Here is a 20,654-nt window from a genome sequence, read left to right as displayed (position 1 = left end):
CAAAACCTTGGAGATACAAAGGGATGGAGCAGAGGCCATACTGGGAAGCAGGAGGAAAAGAAAGATGTGTCCCAGACAAGGAAAGATCCCAAACCAGAACAGTCTATACACACAGCTGGTACCTGTAATATATCATTGATCATAATCAACACACAGTTGGTACTTGTCATATTAATTATACTACATTATATTATATTAGCTGTCACCATGGAATACATAGTGCTTCTCAAAACGTGACGCAGAACAGGATCAGAAACCTCTCATCCTGGAACCTCCCCCAAACCAGGAGAGAAGACCTTATGTACTCAAAGGCAGGACCCAGCAGAAAGTTGATTGCACCACGTGCTTTCACAAAGACGCTGGAACAAACAGGAGCATCCGTCCTGTCTCTGTGTTTTGGAGATATTTTTTTTCTGACCACATATCCTGGGCATTGAGGTTTCCTGGGGATTTAATGGTGAAGATTGAAGGCATCTTAGAGGTCTTTTCAAACTTTAATCATTGTCTGATTTCTCTGGCGGCCGTGTTCTGAAGTTTATTCAGGAAATGGGAATGTAAGAGACCAGATCTTCTGTGCCTTTTATCTTTCTCTTTAAAGAATCAGATTCCTACAGCTTGTTTACTGCCAACTAAAAAGTGAAAATGCTTACTTAGAAACTAAGAACTGGTCTTCACCACAAAGGTCTGTTGCTTTGATAAAGTTGCTGTTAAAACAGCAAAAAATCCTCCTGGGGACACAATTCAGTCTCTAAAAGAAATGCAGACACCAGTGCAGCTTCTTCCAGTTTGGAAAGGAAAATAAGCAAGATGGTACAGGACATGTTTACACCAGTGTAATTATATCAAAATAGGACTTCCAATGTACAACTGTTTCAGTTTAAAACCCAGCAATCCTCTCTGTAGCAGTCACTGCTGTGACAGTGGCTCTGTTTTCAGGTGGGTTGTCCTTTGCTTCAACTCACACAACAACTCGGACTGCTCTGTGATTCCGTGGTTCTGAATTAACCTGGCAATGAGCAGCTTTTGGCAGGGCTGGCTGAGATTTGGCTGTGGAGCTTTGTTTTCCCATAAGAAACCCCTCAGTCAAAATGCAGAATTGGAAGGATGAGTGCAGGTAGCTTTGCTGCCCGTGCATGTGTGGAATCACTCCCAAATACCCAACAGACCTCTGGGATGCTGTTCCTTCTTTAAATTCCCGGTCAGGTCCAGTGCCAATCCCACCTGGTGATGGTGCCCGCTGCAGGAGCCTGTGCTGAGTGGCCCTGGGTTATCTGGATGGCAGTGGAGGGTACAAGGCTCACCCATGTCAGGCCCCTTTGTACTTGTTTGCCAACACTGCATCACACCTGGCAATCCACAGGCACCGCCTCATCTGCATTTCCCTCACTCCCTCCCGAGCTGACACCATGCTCGCTACATCTCTGGTGACCAGAGAGATTTAAGACACAATTGTACTATCAATGAAATGCAACTTATGCCTTCCAGGCACTGAAATCCTTGGAGGGCCTCGTGCAGGGCTGCACTGCTTCAGTTTTATGCCAGTAAGTTCCTAATTAGCACGGGAGACTGCAGGCTCTGGTGAGGAGGATGCTGGCCAGGAAGCAGCTTCTCCTGCCCTGCCCAGGGACTCTGCGCCAGCCACTGCATCTCTGCTCCCCAGGTATCTCTCTGACTCACCAGCCTGCAGGTGCTTTGGGACTGGGATGATCTTCCCAAAGACAGCCAGCATAAGGAGGACAAGGTCAGAGCTGCTGGCTGGATCCAGCCCTTGTCTCTAATGGATCACGATGGATGCCCCAGGGCAAACTCTGAGAAACAGAAATATCCCTTCTAGCTTCCAACAGCCAGCAGCATGATCCCAGAGACCGTGCCTGGATGGCTGTGTACAGTAACCCCTGATGGACCTCTATCCCACAAGATTATTTCAGCCCCATCATATGATTTGGCTCCACAGTATTTTGGATGCACTATTTAATTTGCTCAGATGTAAAATCTGATACGTAATGGTGATTTGATGTATTCTTGTGTTATAAGAATTCACGGATCCTCATTCCCTATTCCCTCTCCCACACCCTTGAGGGTTTTAGAGACATCTGTCATACCCCCTTTGGCCAGCTCCTTTGCAAACAGATCTCAGATGACGCCCCAGGCGTGACTGTAATTCAAACAGTGAGTGACAGATAGAATAAGGTGCCGTGAGTCGGGGCTGAGCAACACAAGCCCACATTTCCCTCCAAACACCAGCAATGCCCATGCAGGGAGATTCCCAGCATCCCAGAAGGCAGCACACTGCCTGGAAGGCACAGTCCACCCCTTCATTTTGTAACCAAACTCTCCTCTGTTGACATTCTAGTGTTAAATCTCCCAATAACTGGCTTACAAAACAATAAAAACTGTGGAATTAAAGGCTGGGTGCTGTAGAGTTCCCCATTAAGATATTACAGGATGCTGGAAGCAGAGGCCATTGAAACAAGCTGGCGTTTATGGAAGGTAAAGGTTGAGGAAGTCCATGATAAGGGAGAGGGAGAAGGAAGTGTCTTTATCTGATAACTATTTGTTTAGAAACACCTGGCACATACATCAAATTAGAGCATCCAAATGCCCTTCAAACTTTAAACCAGACAGATTGATTCAAGCACCTTTCATTAAACTTTCCTGGAAAGATTAAACATCAGCCCTGTGTTCTATCAGCAGAACAATTCTGCTCACGCAGCGATGACATTAAGATGTTTTATGGAAGGGGGGTACAAATGTGCATGCACTCTGTGAGGCTTTTCTCCAGACTTGTAATTCCTTGCTTAAGAATATAAACCGAAGAAAATGGGAATAAATATACCCCAACAGTTCTGCATAATGATTTCACACACATGCAGGGGCAAAAAACCCCACAACAGGATTATGAAAAGAGAATTTTATTGTATGTTGGCATCCTTTTGCTCATGTTTGCGAAGGGAAATGGATTTGAGAATTTCCCACCGATTTGAATTCAGTGGCTGTAGTAGGGCAGAAGTAATATGTATTGCCTCGTTCTAATCATCGATTCAATTCAAGAGTTCTCAGCATGGAACTCCTTTTCTTTCTCAACGGGAATAAATTTGCCAAGAAGGGATAACACCAACATATTATGTAAAACATCACCCGGCCCCTAAATTTGTGCGACTTTGTGGAAATCAGTCAAAATCTATATTTAATTTGATGTGAGGAAAGTACGATGCCGAGCCCAGATTGCAACACAACTGCTACCATTACGATCAATGTACTGTTGAACTAAATTGTTTTATATATTGTATTAGGGGATCCCAGGTGTTTTGCTGGTCTTACAGCCCACTTGTTGCTGCAGTCGAAGCCAGGAGAGGATTAATAAATTCCAATAATGTGTGTGGGTACCCTGATCCCTGTGAACCCACACTTGTCTCCCCACCACAGCCACGTCCCTGTATTTAAAAGAGAAACATGAACTCCACCGGAGCCTTTTCTCCCCCAGATCCTGCAGAACGCAGCGTCATGGTTCTGGGAGTGCAAGCCCAGCGCTGTCACCCCGCTGCATGGGGCACGGACACAGTTCATACATTAACACGAGGTCATAGCCTGACAAATGCTCCTCGGGCAGCGTAACCAGAGCTGCCATAAACCCAGCCCTGCTCCCCCTGCCCCGGCTGCTCCTTCCTCCTGCTGCAGCCTCTCCTGGTGAGAGCACGTGTCCCACGAGGCTGAAGACAGAACCAGCCTGGGCAGCAGATCCAGCTGAAAATAAGCTTTTTTTTTTTTTTTTTTTTTAACTCTCCCCCCCCCTCTTCCCCAGGATTAGTGTTCAGCTGGATCTGTTCCCTGATCCACTTCACCTTGCAGCTGCACAAATGCTGGTGCTGGCAGCAGGAGGAGGCAGGGAGGGCTGGGAGCGCGTGGCCGGGGCCCAGAGGAGCCAACTGCTCCTGGAGGCACTTGCGGCAGCAGCTGAGCACAAACGGCTATTTTTTTTTTTTTAGTGGGCTTGGTTTTCTTTCAAAATTAGGGAGAGCTGAGAGAGTTTCTGCCCAGACTGCAGATAACCCACGCTTTGCCAAGCAGGAGCTCAAAGTCCAGCGTGACCCTGCTGCAGGACATTGCCCGGGATGTGCAAGTCCTGCTCCCACAGGAAGGGCGGGACCAAGGAAGATCTGTGGTCTCAGGACCCTTACAGAACACACTGACCACCCATAGCAGTGTGGGATCAGAGCTGGGGGACCCAGCACCTCAAACACCAAGGCAGCATCAGTGTAAGAGGACAAATGAGGGTCATCTCCTGTAAGGAATCCACTTGAGATACTCCCATGGAATACTGAGAACTGTTATTCCTGGCAACTTCCACACTGAAACCTGCCGTGGTGGTTTCTTTTTCATGATGACAAGCAAGATTCACTGTGCTTTTAAACCAGAAAGAAAAAAAAAAAGATAAATGCATCCACCCTTCTTTCCCTGGGCTCCCACTGAGAGCTTGTGGCAGGAATGAGTCCTTTTCACTTGCATTAAGTTACTGTTGCAATATGAAACTCCAAGTCTTCATTGAAAACCTTTTAAATGTGTAAAAAATAGTGTTACAGTAATTAAATTCTAAAAACTGATCCTAAAATGGAGGGGGAAGCTTCTGATCTAAGATCATACACTGCCTTCAACAGCAATTTTTTTCTACCGGTGCACTCCCTCACACTGGATGACATCCTTACAGTAAATAATAAAAAAAGTGATGTGAAACATCCTCCTGATGAACTAACTTTTACAAGACTGATACCAAATGTTGGAATTTTGGCTCCCCACTAAAAGTAATTGTTCTTGATGGTGCTTATATACCCGTGTCAGTCTGGTGCGAGATCAAAACTCTAAGAAAAACAACCTATCTTCTAAATGCTCAGGTCCAGAACAGTTTACCAAATACGTTTTGGAACAAATCCATCCCTGGTTTGCATCAGTCACAGGAGTGAAATGAAGGACGTGCTTCTTTTAATACATTTTAAAGTTAAAGTAGGGTGCTAATATTCAAAGTGGAGTATGTAGGAAAATAAACCAGTTCATTTCTCCAGATTTACACTCACAAAAGCCTTTCAGGAACATGCCTCACTGTATCCATATTCCTGCTTATTGCACTTGTATTGCAGGCAGATGAACCAAACTCTTGACTTACATTTCTAGAAAACAAGTGTTTCCTGCCACCCATTTGTAAAAAAACCATGAGCACCTTCTCAATTACTGTAATGATTATCCATTACAACCTAGCCAGCATATCTGCTCAAAACAAGTTACATTTTAAAAACTGGTAAAAAATAAATGGGGTATTGACGTTGGTGCTGGATACTCGGCGCTCCTCACATCCAAATCTCATTTCTAACGATCAAACGCGGCTCAGAAGGATCGAGGCAGGATTTGTGACTGCCTGTTCCTGCAGAGCACCAAGTAACTAAGTTGCACAAACACTCGGAGCAGTAAAATAACTGGTCTATTCTAGTCAACAGATACTCGCTCTAAATCTGCAGGGAGGGAGATGCCGGTGCTGAAATTTATGCACTGAGAGTCATCCAGCTGAAGTCACCGTGACTCCTCGCGCTACATAAAAGCGACGCAGGAGCATCGTCTTTGCAGGATCAAGGCCCACATTTGCATCTGCAAATCAACCTCTTTATGAAAAGCAGGCTGTAAATTTTATTTTTTTTTTTTTTTTTTTTAGTTCCTCGAGCCATACCAGTGCAGCAGGAGGTGCTGCTCCCAGGCTGACGTGTCAGTGAAGTGTAGAGGCAAAGTGTGATTGTGCTCCCGCTTGACGGAGCCTCGTGTGACGGGTGCTCAGCTGCTCAGAGCCAGCATGTGGGTCAGGAAACAATATCCCAACATCACCGTTCCCCTGAATCCCCTGCTCAGAGAAAACAAGTTATTCACAAGAGAAGCATGTAATCCCTTACTAAAAATAATTACAAATTCATCAAATGGAACTGGTACCGGCACAGGGGCTGCAGACTTTCTGTTGTATTTTAGGGAGTAAAGCTGCAACACTGGGCAAGCAGTGCTATTCCAGCAAGGCAGGTGAACCCTGGCTGGCAGGGAAAAGGGGGCATCGTGTAAATCCTGCACCCCAAACACCCAGTTCTCATTCTGGAAGGAATTGTAGGAAGTACATTTTTTAAAGTTCATTTGATTTCACAAAAAATGATGCTGGAAGGGCTTGTTTCCTAATTGTTACCAAGAACTTTTCAGTACAGCTACTGATAGATTAAAATAAATAGAATAGAGGAACAGTTTGGTTTTGCTTTGCAGGCATCCCTCAGCAGCTACGTTTCCAGGACTATTCTTCTCCTAGTAGGGATTATCAGCACAGCTACCCCCAGTTAGTCCATAAGGCTGGGTGCCTCAGAGATGTGTGGGACCTTCCTTTTCAGTAACAGCCTTACTGCCTGAAACATCTGTCCAGAAGTTGGGTAAAATATAGAAACAACCCACAAGAAAGAGGCCAGAAGAGAGGTCTGGTCGGTGCCTGCAGGCAGCACAACAATCCTCTTCTTGGGCTGTTAATTCTTTTACTTGTCCCAAAACTGCTGCTCCCAAGCTCTGGGAAGCCAAAACGCCCCACTCGGAGCACACACCGAATTTTACACAAACCAGTGAGACACTGGAGGAGCCAAAGCTCCTTCAAGGTTGGACAGCAGCTGAATGGAAGTTTTAAAAGCTGCAATTTGAAGTTAAACCCCATCGTTCCAGGCCTCCTACTGAACCCAGTGTGTATCTTCTTTCCGAGCATCTCATTACAAAGGCTATTTCACACTTGATGAATGTTCGATCGCAATCCAAATAGTTTGAAGAAAAATCCACATGCCTGAGGATTGCCCCCTGCTAAACTCGAAGATGCGTAGCTTAAGAGCTTTCTCCTTTACAACCTGTAACCTAATTGCTCTGGCAATGAAATAATTATTTGTGTCTTTGGCCTCAACTTGTGTCACTGCCTTTGTTTACATCATGAACTCAAGGTTATTTATTAGAAGCAATTGCTGTGTTCCTGCCCTGCGCCCCCATACATTGTGTATGTAATGTTTAACAAAGCAAATTGGGTAAAGCAAAGAGAGAGGGGGGTCGTGGTGTAAAAAATTCCCCACTGCAATGCCATGAGCAAGGCCTTGGTCAGTGCAAATCCCTCCATCTGCTGCAGCCCACGTTCCACGTGCAAAGGAGCTGCCCACAATATTTTGACAGTTAGCAGTGCTGCCGATGAAGGAAATCCAAGAAGTCCCAATAATACGGAAATGGTGATTTTCATGTTGAGGTTTCCACCAGGCAGGCAGAGTTTTCCCTTTGGAGGGACTTTTGCCAAAGGGAAAAGCGCAGAATTAGATGCATCTTCCAGCTGAAAGCTGCTGAATTTTGCTAAAATCTACGTGGAGGTGCCTGGCCATACCCACATTGTGCAGAGCCTGGGCGTCATGGGGTGGCCACAGCTGTGGCCATCTCTGCCCTGACACCACGGGGAATCCTGGGGAGCTGAGGCCACGTGAGGCTTCAGCTTCTGCAGGACAGCGGCAGCAGCCCCCGGCAGCAGGTGCTGGGAGGACAAATGATGAACATGGTGTAAACATCCACTAAGGACATACAACGTGCTTTTAAGAATCAAGATCTTTAGGCCCTGAACCGTGTAATTCCACCCACAAAAACTGAAGCTCGCTTATTAATTGTGATGGACAATTGAGCTGGTTCAAGGGTTTTATTTGAGCAGGAAAGGAATGTACTGTTTCCCAGGCTGATTGAGAAGCACGGGATATATATAATGCAGGAGGCTCGATGATTATACAACAAAAAGATGGGATCACCACCTGCCCACATTCTTGTGATAAGCAGATGAAGAACGTCTGTCAAAACATTAATTCCCAAATCTACGGGGGTAATACGGAATACAAATACAAATAGATGCGCGCCGAGCGCGCTCTCGTTATCTCGCACCCAGCCGAACGCCCCGCCGCGATCACACCCCGGTCACAGCAAACTGGGCGCTCGGAGGGGACGGCCGTGGCAGCCCCTCGGCCGCGGGGATGTCAACAGCGCCGGCCGCGCATCCCCGGTGGCCTCTATTCCCCGGTGGCCTTTATTCGCCGGCCTCGCCGCATCCGCTCCGGCCGCGGTGCGGGGCCGGCGGGTGGGATGCGAGCGCGGCGCGGGGGGGGCCGCGCTACAAAGGGCGCGGGGCAGCGGGGCCGGGCCGGGCCGGGCGTCCCCCCGGGGCCGGCGGCGGTGCCCGGGCTGCCGCGGAGCCGGGCCGGGCGCGCTGGGCTCGGGTGGCCGAACAAAGGCGGCGGCGGCGGCCGCCCCTGCCCGCGCCCCCCCCCCCCCCGCCCTCCGCCGAGCGCAACAGGCGCCGCGCCCCGCGGAGCCCCTTCCGCGCCCCCGGAGCCCCGCCGAGCCTCTGCCCTTCCCCGCACGGTCCCGGGGCCGGTCCCCCCCCACCCCCCCGGCGCCTCCCGCCGCCCCCCCGCCCCTTCCTCGCTGCGTCTGTTTGTACTTTAGCTGATCCACTAATCCCCCGAGAGAGCCTATTTGTAGTGAAGAGTATCTATAGGGGGCGAGGCTGGTCCATGTGGGTTTGTGTCATTGGTTTGCAAGGAGAGACCCCGCCTATTGCCCAAAAAAAAAAAAAAAAAAAAAAAAAAAAAAAAAAAAAAGGAAAAAAGAAGAAGGAAAAAAAAAAAAAAAAAGCGAGGCAGTGAGAGCCTCTACCTCTCCTCGCTCTCCGCTCACCCAGCGTGGCGAGGGGGAGCGGCCGCTCCGCCCAACGCCGCCCGGGCACTTTCTGGCTTAAAAAAAAAAAAAAAAAAAAAAAAGAAAAAAAACCCAAACAAAAAAGGGGGAAAAAAAAGAAGGAGGGAAAAAAAAAAGAGGAAGGAGAAGGGGGGGGGGGGAAGAGCGGCCCTCCCCCCCAAGTTGCAATTAGCATCCTCTCCGCTGCTGCTGCGGGGCTCCGGTGCCCCCGTCCGCTCCCGGCGCGGCGGCGGGCGGAGCAGGAGAGCGGGGAAAGGGGGGTGGGGGGGAAGGATTAAGTTTTTTTTTTTTGTGCGGTGTGCGAGCGGGTGGCGTTTTTAAGGTGGATCTCCGGCAAGCAGAGCCCGGCGGTGGATGCGGGAAGGGATGCGGCGGTGAAGAGCGGCGCGGGGCTGGCGGCGGCCGGGAGCAGGTAAGGGAGCGGCGGCGGCTGCGCTTCCCGGCGAGAAGGACAAGGGAAAAGCGAGGACATCTTTGCTTTAGTCAATCTCACCGGCGAGGGGGACAGAGGAGGCGAAAAAAAAAACCCCAAGGAGGGGAGGGTGGGTGGAAATGTAATGGTGGTGGGAGGCGGCCGCGCAAGTTGCTCGGGTGGGCGCGGAGCGGCGGGGTGAAGTGGGAAATCTTTTGTTGTGCCGGGCCCCGCATTGTTTACTTAGTGCCGAGAGCCGCCGACAACATCTGCCGGGGGATTAACGGGGCGGCGGCGGCAGGAAAGTTTGGGCAAGGGGGGAACCCCGCGGTGCGGCGCGGCCGATGCTCCGGGGGACGCGGAGCAGCCGCCGCCTTGCGCTGCGTTTATAAATGGTTTGGTTTTTTTTTTTTTTTTTTTTTTTTTTTTTGGGGGGGGGGAGATGAGTGTATTTAGTTATTGCCTTTTTTTTTTTTTTTTTTCCCCTTTTAATTTTAGGTCTATTCTGGGAAAAAAAATGGTTTTAGTGTTTTTAATTTTTTCTTTAATTTTAATTTTTTAAGAATTATTTTATTACTCCTCGATAACCGCGCTCGCCCCTCAGTCACTTAGCAACTCTCCACGCTTCTAACCCGCGGAGGTGCGCGGTGTCCGCGGGGCCGCGCCTCGCTCCTTCCCTCCCACCTTTTATCCCCCCCCTCCCCGCCGCCAGAGCTCAAAATAATTTCCCCACTATTTATTTATTACGTATATTTTTCCCTCTCGATTTGGATATTTTAAGCCCTTCCCTGGTATCACTAGAATGGAAAATCAGAGGGGGTGCGTGGATTTAGGCGCTGAGATTGTTCTTTTCACACCCCTCTACCCCACGAAAAAAAAAGAAAATAACATCCCCCCCCCCAACTTGCCGGACTTGCTGAGGGGGAAAGAATAGCCTTTTGTCCTGCCGAGGGACGTGCCCCCAAGGTAAATCCTGGCTGGAGCTTAGCGCCTGGTACTTTGCCGGGTCCCAGGGCTCTGGCTGTGCTGGGGAGGAGGAAAGTAGGAGATGGAGATCTCAAAGTAGTAGAAGTAATTTCTTCTTTCAGCTGCACTTCTCCGCTGCCTTTGAATTGCCTGCAATGAATGTACGTAGCTCTAATTGAAGTACTTTAATCATTCACACTTGATTAAGTATACCGTGACCAGAGGAGAGGAATACACACGGCTCCCTTGAACGGGAGGGATGGGATGACATTTTAATCCTGTGTTTTAAAAAACATTAGTGGAGCAGGAAAGAACCGATCGGCGGTGACGGTTCGGTGTAACGGGTCCCTTGTTTCCATACAGATGGTGGCTTTCCTTCGGGATGAAATCGCACTTATTGCGGGTGTTTGGGGAGGAGGGAGGAAGAAAAGGCACGTACTTTTAGGTTTGTTTAAGCAGAGTGGGGAAACTAATGATAGACGAGATGCCTGGTGACAAAATGCTTTTGTTCCTGTTTCCATCAGTGCATAAGGGCGCCGACCTGCTTTAGCATTCTTTAAAGGTCTCTTTACCAAGGAAAATTGAAGACGGTCTCATTATAGGAGAGTGTGTTTGGAATACTATGAGGTATTTATGAATTCAGAGGTGATTGTTGGATCGCAGACATTTCAATTACGCATCCTCTAGGAAAAAAAAAAAATTATTTGTAGCGATGTGTTCTGTAATCTGTTACTTCCATAAAGCTGATTTGTGCTCGAGCTCTGGAGCTGGCTGAGGGAATGGGTCCGTCCACGGGCTCGAGTCTTAAACAAGGATTTGTGTTCTTTGCCTCGCAAAACTTTCTGCTGCAGGGGCAGCCCGAAGTTCCCATAAAAGCGGTTGTTTGGGAAACGTCAGCTATCGTCAGTATTTTTCTGGAAAATCTGGCGTTGTGAATCCAGGGTGGTATTTTTAGAAAGGAGCTTTTTATTTTTGGAGACATTTGTGAAACCCACCTGTTAGCCATTAGCGGGGACAGAGGTTGGCTTTCATCGTTAGCAAACCCGGGCGCATCTGGGGGCTGTGCACTGTTCCTCACTTGATCCAAGCTCTTTCCAGTCATGAGCAATCAAAATATCTCTCCCTTTAAAAGTTATAACCAAGTATTTCTAAAGCTGAACAGAAAATAAGGTAGTTCAGTCAGAGTGGTGGCACTCTCCTGTGTTTAGAAGCATGGATTGCAGGAGCATTTGGCTTTTCCTTTCTCTCCTAGAATTTCAGACTGAGATGCTTCCCTGGTCCAGGGTTTTATTGTACAAATCATAGATGATGTTTTCTTGCCATCAGCTTTCCCCCTTTTTAAGGTTTTCCAGCCAATGTGGCATCCCGGGGCTTGGCTGGCAGGGTGGCTCCAGAGCGCGATGCCCCATGGACCTGCCACCCCACAGCCCCCTTTGCTGACAGCTCCCTCTCATCTCCTCCACTCCTCCGAGGGCAAAAGTGTGCCCTTTTTCCACTCCTGCTTTTCCTAGATGGAAAACACTCCAAGGAATTTCCCCACAGCAAGAACTGTAGCACAAATTGTCATCTTTAACGCTGGCATTTCAGTACAGAGATTTGTCACTGGGACCTGGTGATAATATTCCTTGTATCAGGAAAAACATCAGCCTCAAATTTGAGGTCCCAGGCATGAGCTGGAAGTAACATACTGAAGCCTTTGGCCAGGAAAGTTGATTTATCCATCAGGCTGGCTGCAGTTCAAATAAAACTTCTTCAGTTCAGCTGAGTCTGGCAAGAATGAAATATTCTAATGAAAAAAAACCCCTGAATCTGGGTTTGCCCAACCATTTGGAAAAGGTAGGTTAATTTTCCCTGGGTTTTTGGGGCTGTTTACTAGCTGTGGGAATTGAAAGAGGCTTCATGTTTTAAGGAGAAGAAGTGGAAAAGCTGCTCAGAACACAGCACTGGCAATTTGCAAGTGTTTTGTTAAGATCTGGTGGGTGATGCTGTCTCATAAAACCTGATGGGTGTCACATTTACTCCCCACATCAGATCTAGTGAGTATTCCTGTCTTTGCTTTGTATTCTGGTTGTAGTAAGTTAAAGAAGTGGAGAGTGGAGCTGCTGGTTAGCAGCTCTTCAGCTTGGGCTGATCACTTACCCCTGCCCTAGAAATTGGGGTTTTTTTCAGACCCCTGGCCCCAGCTGTGAAGGACATTTAGATTACAGACTAAGAAAGGAGAAATGGTCAGGGCTCACAGGTGGTGCAAGGTGATTTTTGGTCTCCCCCTTTGGCAGGAAGCACTGAAACTTTGGAGGGGAGGTTTTGGCAAGTCACTGCTGGTTTCGCTGTGGTTACTGGGATAACACAGTTGTTTAGGCAGGAACTGGTGTTTTCCTCACTGCTGTTTGTGGTGCTGGAAGATGTAATTTCAAATGAAGTTTGTCACACCCAGGTACAAAGATGTAATTTTAGAATGTGGTTTGTCATGGTCAGGTATTTCTGGGCCAACTGTCACTCCTCATGCCATGTTCCCATAGTTTGGGGTTTTTTCCTCCTTTTCTTTTGCCAAACAAAATAAGATAAGATTTAGGTGAAAGGATGAAAAATTCCATGACCATCCTCTGCAGCAGCGAGGGCAGGAAAACCAAATCTTTTCGTTGTGCCACCCGTGTGTTTTCTCCTTCTGCTCTGCTCCATCGGGTGAGGAGATCAGGATTTTTGGCATTTTACCAGGGAGTCACCACATAACATTCTGTGTGAAGTCAGCAGGAGTTTTGGTGACAGAGCATAGAAGAATCAGTGTCGTTTATTTAGTCCTACAATGGTGCTTTATAAGTGTGCACTCCCCTTTCTTGCACCATTAGCCCCGGTGATTTTTTAAGAACCAGGAATAAACATCTGGAACTTTTTAGTTTTATTTTCTCCTCTCTGAGGTGATAATGCAGGTGGAACACTGGAGTTTGCTTTTTGTTGGACTTGATCTGGTGAGGGGGAGCACAGTAGCGCTCTGTGGGAAGGTCATGGGGGCCCTCCTGCCAAAGCTTGTGGGGTTTTTTTGCTCTGTAATGTTTTCATAGAATCACAGAATGGTTTGGGTTGGAAGGGACCTTAAAGCTTATCCAATTCCAAACCCCTGCCATGGACAGGGACACCTTCCAGTACACCCAGTAGCTCAAAGCTCCACCCAGCTTTGCCTTAAACAGCGTTTCCTGGGATGTGCTGTGATTTATGAGAGCCTGGGTTACATTATTTGGAACTTCCATGGGATTATTAAAAAGAAATACAGCTGAAATAGTTGGAGGGGAAAAACACCTGTTGGAACCAGAGTTTTGCATCTGCACCTGCACACTCTGGAGTTCAGTGTGGGTGGGATGGAGTTTGCTTTGCCTGGTCCGAGGTCTGTAATTGTGTCCTGTGTCAGGAGAAGTGTGGTGAGGAACAAGGGCAGCGTTTGGGGCAGAACACCAAAGCTGTGGTGCTGCAGAGGATGCCCCGAAGTGCTGTGTGTGTCACTGCCTCCGTTCCCATTGGTGGTGTGGTTTTGGGGGTTCCTCATGTTTTATCTGGTGGGGAGATGTGTGTAGCTCCCAGGGACTGGGTAAGGAGCTGCTGTCAGACCCCTTCAGCAGTCGTGGAGAGGGCTCAGCATGGTTGGAATCAACTTGGATGGACCTACCCACCCTTCCCTGAGGTCATCATTGCTGCTGCCTGGCGGGGTTGCCAATTTTGGGGGTTTTCATGGGGTTTTTAGCCCATCCTGAAGTCCCAGCCAGGAGCAGAGCATGCTCTGGGGCATCCTGAATGCTCATCCTTGCTCTGCGGTTTTCCCAGGGGAGGACAGTTCCTGGAATACCTTTCAGGGTCCCCCTGCTCCACAGTTGATGGCAGCTATGTGTCCATGCATGACAGGGTTATTTTGGATAATTCAGGCTTGTTTTTCAAATACATGGTCTTCCAGGGTGGATCAAGGTAGGCATCTCGATAGGCATCCATAAAGTCCCATCTGTTCTGGGCCTTTACTGTAAGATTCAAATAAAACCCGAGTTACCTGAATGCATCAGTTGTAGATATTAATTATTAATGATTTGCTCCTCCAGCTTTATCTAGCAGTGATTTAATGTATCCTTTGAGCCAGTAAAAAACAGTGGTCCTGCTGAAAGTAACTGCCCTGCTTCTTCCTGGGCTAATTTCCATCCCTCCTGATGGATATAGATTTTATATGGTTAAAAGAAACCTGCTTGGTTGTTGAATTTTGGACTCTGCTTCACTCAGGTCCTCTCCCTAACCCCCACCAGCAGTTGGAGCAGTGTGGGATCTCTGCCACCACGGTGGCCAAATCGAAGTTGACCAAATCCCACCATTTTTTGGGCCCAGGTGTAGAGTGCAGGGCTCCTTGGCTGCGATTTTTCTGAGGAGGTGCTGTAGGAACCTCGTGGAGCAGATTTCCACAGGAGTTGTGCTGCGGTTGCTGCTGTGTACATTGACTTGTGCAATGTTGACAGACACTCAGCCACTGTTTCTGTGCAACAACACACACCAATTATTACAGAAATAGACCCCTGAAGCACTGAGCGGAGGGAGAACGTGGGGATTACAGACACAATATTTACAAGGAGCCAAGTCTTTAATGAGACCAGGAATAATGCAGATGGATTCTCTGTTGCTAAATATAACAGATATGTAATGGATGCTGTCTCTCTTCTTCTTTCTTTTTTTTAGCAATCCATTCACATGAAAAAAGAGGAGCTTGCGTGCTGGAGAGGTTGGCACAAAATTGTAGGATGTTCCAAAATTAGCCTGGCCTTTGGTTATTACTGTAATAACTATAATTTGTGGTTCTGCAAGGTGTGAGGGACCCTGGCTGGGAGCATGGATGAACCCCTTTGAAATGCTGATGGGTTTTGGGAAGAGCAGCAGGTGTACAGGGAGTGCAGGATCGGCCCCAAAAGAGGCAGAGGGAAGAGATGGAAATCCAGTAGTTTTCCATGCAGCTGGCACGGTGTTGGAGCTGGTAACATCACTGCTGGGGTAGAAAATAAGCAAAACCAGCAATGAATCCCACGGCTAGTTCCTGTGAGGGCAGTGGGTGTCACACCCTGGGGTGTCATGGGCTCTGCAGGAGTGTGGGGAAAGTCCTTTATTTGTGTTAGCTGGAGGGAAAACCCTGCAAATAAATTCCCCTTTAAAAAAATCTTTGAGGCCAAATACAAATGCTGGTGGTACTGTAGAGTTGTCATAAAGTGTCAGGTTTTTTGTCATTTTTATGTTGAAAACCAGGTTTTCCATGAGAGGGGATGTTGGAAGGAGTCAGTAAATTAAGCAAAGTAATTAGGCTAAATAGTAGTTGTTACATTTAAAAGTTGAGAGCCTTAAGCTTTGCTGCGATTAGTTGTGGATGACATTAATTTCAATTCCATATGTGGAAAAACACCCTTTTCATTAGTTTTCATGTTCTCACAGTTCTCAGAAGTTTCATGATCCTACAGCACAATCTCATGTAGATTTTATATTTGCCACTTGTTTGAGCTCTTCCCTTTTTTCATACTAAAATGGTACAGTGCAACATTAAGCCTGGAATTAGGATGTCCCAAAGCTTAATGCTGGAATACCTGTGCCAACTTCAGCTTTGCCCTTTGCTGGGATGAGATCTCGCTCTGGTCTAGCCACAGGCAGTGAGGTTGTGGCCACTGATTCATGTTGTGGTTGTTTCTGAAAAAAATTCAGTTGAATGATGTGCTAGAAGGGAGAATCTGGCTGTGTGTCTCTGCTTGTCTGTGCCACCTTCACCTGTTGCTGTTCCAGCTGGGGGTCTGGGTTTTTTAAGGTGCTGGATGCCAAATTGGGGTGCACCAATTCAGTCCATGTCTGCACACCCAAGTGCCTGAGTGGGGAATCAATAGCAGAGAACAGAAATCAAAGCTTGAGGGAAGGGGAAAGGGATGCAGAGGGAAGCTGTGGCTGGTAGTGATGAGAACAACAAACAGTACTGTAAGATGTTAGAAATAAAACTGGGTTGCAGTTTTTTTGAGAACCAGGAATAAACATCTGGAGCTTTTTAGTTTTATTTTCTCCTCTCTGAGGTGATAGTGCAGGTGGAACGCTGGAGTTGCAAAACAGTGGCAGAGAAAACAAGGAGTGTGGTAAAATGTCAAACTGACAATGTTGATTGGTTATTTGTCTGCTTGAGGTGTCCCTGTGCTGTCTGACCTCTGGGAGAGGAACCGGAGCAAATTAACATGATGTTAATAGAAAAATCATAAATATTACACTTTTTGATGGGGAAAAGTGATGATATGTTTATTCCCTGTTAATATTGTGGTAGAATTGAATGTTGAGCAGCCACTGCTGTAGTCAGACCTTTGTGCTTCAGCCCTGGTGTCTCTTGTTGAAGAGGTTTAGAGAGTAAACAGAGGCAGTAATGTGAATTTTTTACTAAGTCTTGAACTACTGAAGAGTTCCTGTGAGCTGTGGCAATGCTTACCTTGTGCTATTCTAGAAAAGCAGTAAATGGGCCAGGCTGAACACCACAGACCTGTCAGCTCCACGTGAGCCCTGGGCAAGCATTCTGAGGATTTATTTGATTGATGGAGGCAGGATGGCAATGCACTCAGTTCCCATTGGCATGGGTTTGGGGGCAGCACATCCTTGGGAACCAACTTCTCTCTTTTCACTTAAAGAACTCATGAATGGGATTGATAAAAGTAACTGAGAGGGGTTTATTTCCTTAAAATTCAGCAAGAAATGCAGCTTGGTACAGCAGCACTGTTTGGACTGGGGATATGCAGAACAACTGAGAGTGTCAGCTCTCAAAATCCCGTGGTAAAACCAGGAGTAATTTCCAAACAACGCTTTCCAGAAGCCTCCCTGAACACCCATTTCTGTCCTCACACTGCTTAATGTTTGAGCAAGCCGTGATAAGGCAGAGAGTCACCGCAGCTGGAGCTTGAAATGTCACCAAGATTGGGAGAGTGGTAAATAACAAACAGGAGTGACCGCTGGTGACAGCAATTTGTACTGCTTGGCTAGGAGCAGGTAATATTTCTCAGATGGCCAACTGTAAATTCCTCTATCTCAGAGCAAACAACTCGGGCCGTAGCTCCAGGATGCTGTCTGCAGAAATCATGTCTTCGTGGGGCAGCGAGGAGGCACGAGCCAGCACCACTAATATGATATCATGGCCAAAGGTCTTGTGTGCTCCTTGTCTGCGCTGGCAGGTGGCTGCCAGGCTGGGGGAGGGATGTGGCAGCCACCCTGTCCCTGCTGCCTGTTGAGAAGGGGCTGGGGAGGGCTGTGGGAATGCCAAAGGAGCCAGGAAGGGATGCTGGGGAAGGGGCCAGGACCTCTGTCTGCCTGACTTATCCAGGAGAGTGTTGGAAGGTAAATTAATTAAGGGAATTAGTGTTGTCACAGGGAAAATAAATTGAATAATAAAGAGTTCTTGGACCTAGCAGGCAGAGTTTTAACAAGACCTGAAAGCTGGAAGGTGAAGCCAGGGAGAGAATAGAGCTAAGGTCCATGGTTTCAGCAGTGACGGTGGTGGAAGAGGCTGCTGAAGGTGCTGGTGATTTGTCCATCTTTGGAAATGCCAAATTCAGGGATGTTTGTTCATTGGAGTGAATGAGGCTCAAGCAGGGATTGATTTAGGTAAGTTAGTGTGCAGTGTGTCAGGCTGGAAAATCAAGGGGGTTTCTTCTGACCTCAGAATCCATGAAAGCCCATCATTTAAATGAGAGCATCCAAGAGTTTGCAGAGCCCAAGCACCAGCATGACAGATCTTCTTCCAGAGGGTGACTTGCAGAGAGGAGACCTCTGTCTGAAGGTGGAGATTGCAGGATGGGATCTTGAGTACTTAGATGGGTTCTTCATTTCCCACCATTTCCTTAAAAACTGCCTTGTGTCTGTCATAGGGGTGAGCTACATCTGTATCAACACCAGGTACTTGGCACAGGGTGAGAAGTTCACAGGGGCCGTGTTGGTCCATTTTGTGGTTAATGCCTGGGTCAGCTGAGAGTTAATTTAGGTGCAGGAAGGAACAGAGGGAGGATTTCTTTTTCTGAAAGTCATGTGCTGTATCTAATTGTGCAGAACTCACTCAAACTCCCAGCCAGCTCTTGGTGACCATGGTACATTAGAAATAACTATCCCTGTTGGGAAACCTGTGAGTAGAAGAGTGAAAACTGATCAAAACAGATCAAATTCAGATTTAAACATTAATTGTACAGTGCTGGGGTAGTGGTAGGTACAAAAGCAATGTGTTTGTTTGCATGTTTACTTTTATTTTGAAGTGGGAATGTACAGCTGGAGGTTTGCAGGTTTACTCTGCTTTTAGGTGGGGTTGCAGATGGATCTGCCCATCTCATCCAGCATTCGTGGGTGAGGTCTGTGGGATCACTGGGCTCTGGTCTGTGTGGTGCTTGAGAATGCAGGAGCTGTTATGGCAAGAACATTGTTTCATATCCCTTCTGTATGTGTGTATATCTGTATATACCTATATACACCTATATACACCTATGTACCTGTGTATCTACTCCTGTATCTATGCACAGAGGTACATGTCTATTTAAAAATAAATATACAGAGGTCTGTATCTGCTGGGTTTACACTGGGTTTTTAGGTGTAGAAGTAAACTATGTTAAAATCCAGTGGCAGAGAAAACAAGCAGCGTGGTAAAATGTCAAAGTGACAATGTTGATTGGTTTATTTGTCTGCTTGAGGTGTCCCTGTGCTGTCTGACCTCTGGGAGAGGAACCGGAGCAAAGCAGGAATTTGTTGGTGCAATTAAAAGCAGGACAGTGAGATGGGCTCACATGGTAACACAGCCTGGGCTAATGCCACGAATTAAGGACGTTTAGATGTTTGGCTTTGTATGATTTAGCTTAAACAAACAAACATCACATTAATCTCATTACTCAAGCAAATGAAATAAACCTTTAAGGCACTTAAACCATGCTGATGGTAGGTGTTTGTCAGAGCAGCAAGACCCGTTCCTGCACAGGGCATCTCCTCCTGCCTGTGACTTACAGACAGGTGTAAGTGCTCACAGCATGGGCAGCTGCTCTGGGGCTGGTGGAAGGGTCCCACAGCTGCTCCTGAGCTGGAAGGGACCCACAGGGATCATTGAGTCCAACTCCTGGCCCTGCACAGACACCCCAGCAATCCCACCCTGGGCATCCCTGAGAGCGGTGTCCAAACGCAGCCTCGGGGCCGTGCCCATTCCCTGGGGAGCCTGTTCAGTGCCAAGCATCCTCTGGGGGAAGAACCTTCTCCTGATACCCAACCTCACCCTCCCTTGACACATTCTCCTGCAGTTTGGGATTTGCATTGGCCTGGCTGGCAGAGCCAGGGGCACAAAGGGTGGGAGGTTTTGCTGTGCCAAGCACCAGGCACTGCTCCCCACGCTGGCACGAGTCAGCCACGTCGCTGTGTTGCTTCTTTATCCTTTCATTATAAAAGATGGGATTGCAAAGGTCCTTGTGGGGAATGTAATAAACCCCCCTAAAGCTGTCACACAGAGCGATGTATTCCTATGTGCCACGTCTTTCTGTCGTCTCAAAGTGTAATGGATGTGACAAACCTCAGCCTGGAGAGGTTGGGGATTTTCTTTTTAAGTGTCCTGTGGACTGCACTTTCTTTAGAGGAGAATATAAGAATTTTATTAACTTGGACATGCCAAGCTAGCCCAGGAATTCTCTGTTGCTTTTCAATTGCATTTGTTTGGGCTTTGGGTAGGCAGGGAAATGACTGAACTACATGTCATGTTTATAAGATCAAGAGTACCTTGCTATTTTCACACAGATCTCTTAATAGAGATTAAACACAAAATAAAGCAGAATGCATCAACAGTGATATTCCCATAAGCAATATTGTAACTTGTATGCAGTGTAATTATATTTTGTACACTTGCCAATTAAGCAGTTACGCTTTAGAGAAAAATTACTTTCAAGAGATGGAGGAAAAGTATTGCAGTAAATCAAATAAAATATACATGTGTTAGAGGGTTTTGTGCATGCAGCTGAAATGTTAAAATTGCCTGCTGTGCTCAGGTTGTGGTGTGCATAACGATGCTCCATGTCCTGTAGCTTTTTTGGGACTTGAAAATAGCAGACAGAAGAAAAAAAAAAGGCATAAAAAATACATTGCTTCCTGGGATAGATGCATACCACGTAAAGCTGAGATGTTCAGGCAGTCCTGACCTCCATCCTCTCTCCTGTTGAGCTCCTGTCAGTCTCCCCTGCCCCACAGCAGGAGGAGGTGTGGTGCCAGCTGGGCAGGCACCCCTTGCTCAGGTTTGTGCACCCCAAAGTCCGGGGCAACCGCCCCACAGCTCATGGCTACTGCAGGTCACCCCTGCTTCACAGACTCAGGGAACCATGGAATGATTTGGGAGGGAAGGGACCTTGAAGCCCATCCAGTGCCACCCCTGCCATGGGCAGGGACACCTCCCACTGTCCCAGGCTGCTCCAAGCCCTGTCCAACCTGGCCTTGGACACTGCCAGGGATCCAGGGGCAGCCCCAGCTGCTCTGGGCA

At 47.5% G+C, this 20,654-nt stretch overlaps 1 protein-coding gene across 1 annotated transcript in view; it reads left to right on the top strand.

Moving 5' to 3' along the window:
* The first annotated feature begins 9,033 nt into the window (after positions 1-9,033).
* CTBP2 (C-terminal binding protein 2) overlaps positions 9,034-20,654 on the top strand; it is a 132,985-nt gene continuing 121,364 nt past the window's right edge. Inside the window, exon 1 of the mRNA XM_069020240.1 lies at positions 9,034-9,178. The gene's annotated coding sequence lies outside the window, so the exon portion shown is untranslated. The remainder of the gene's footprint in view (positions 9,179-20,654) is intronic.

Source organism: Aphelocoma coerulescens, chromosome 6, assembly GCF_041296385.1.
Source record: "Aphelocoma coerulescens isolate FSJ_1873_10779 chromosome 6, UR_Acoe_1.0, whole genome shotgun sequence".
Taxonomy (NCBI): domain Eukaryota; kingdom Metazoa; phylum Chordata; class Aves; order Passeriformes; family Corvidae; genus Aphelocoma; species Aphelocoma coerulescens.
Note: the sequence above shows the minus strand (reverse complement) of the source record. Positions and strands in the feature narration are given on the sequence as shown.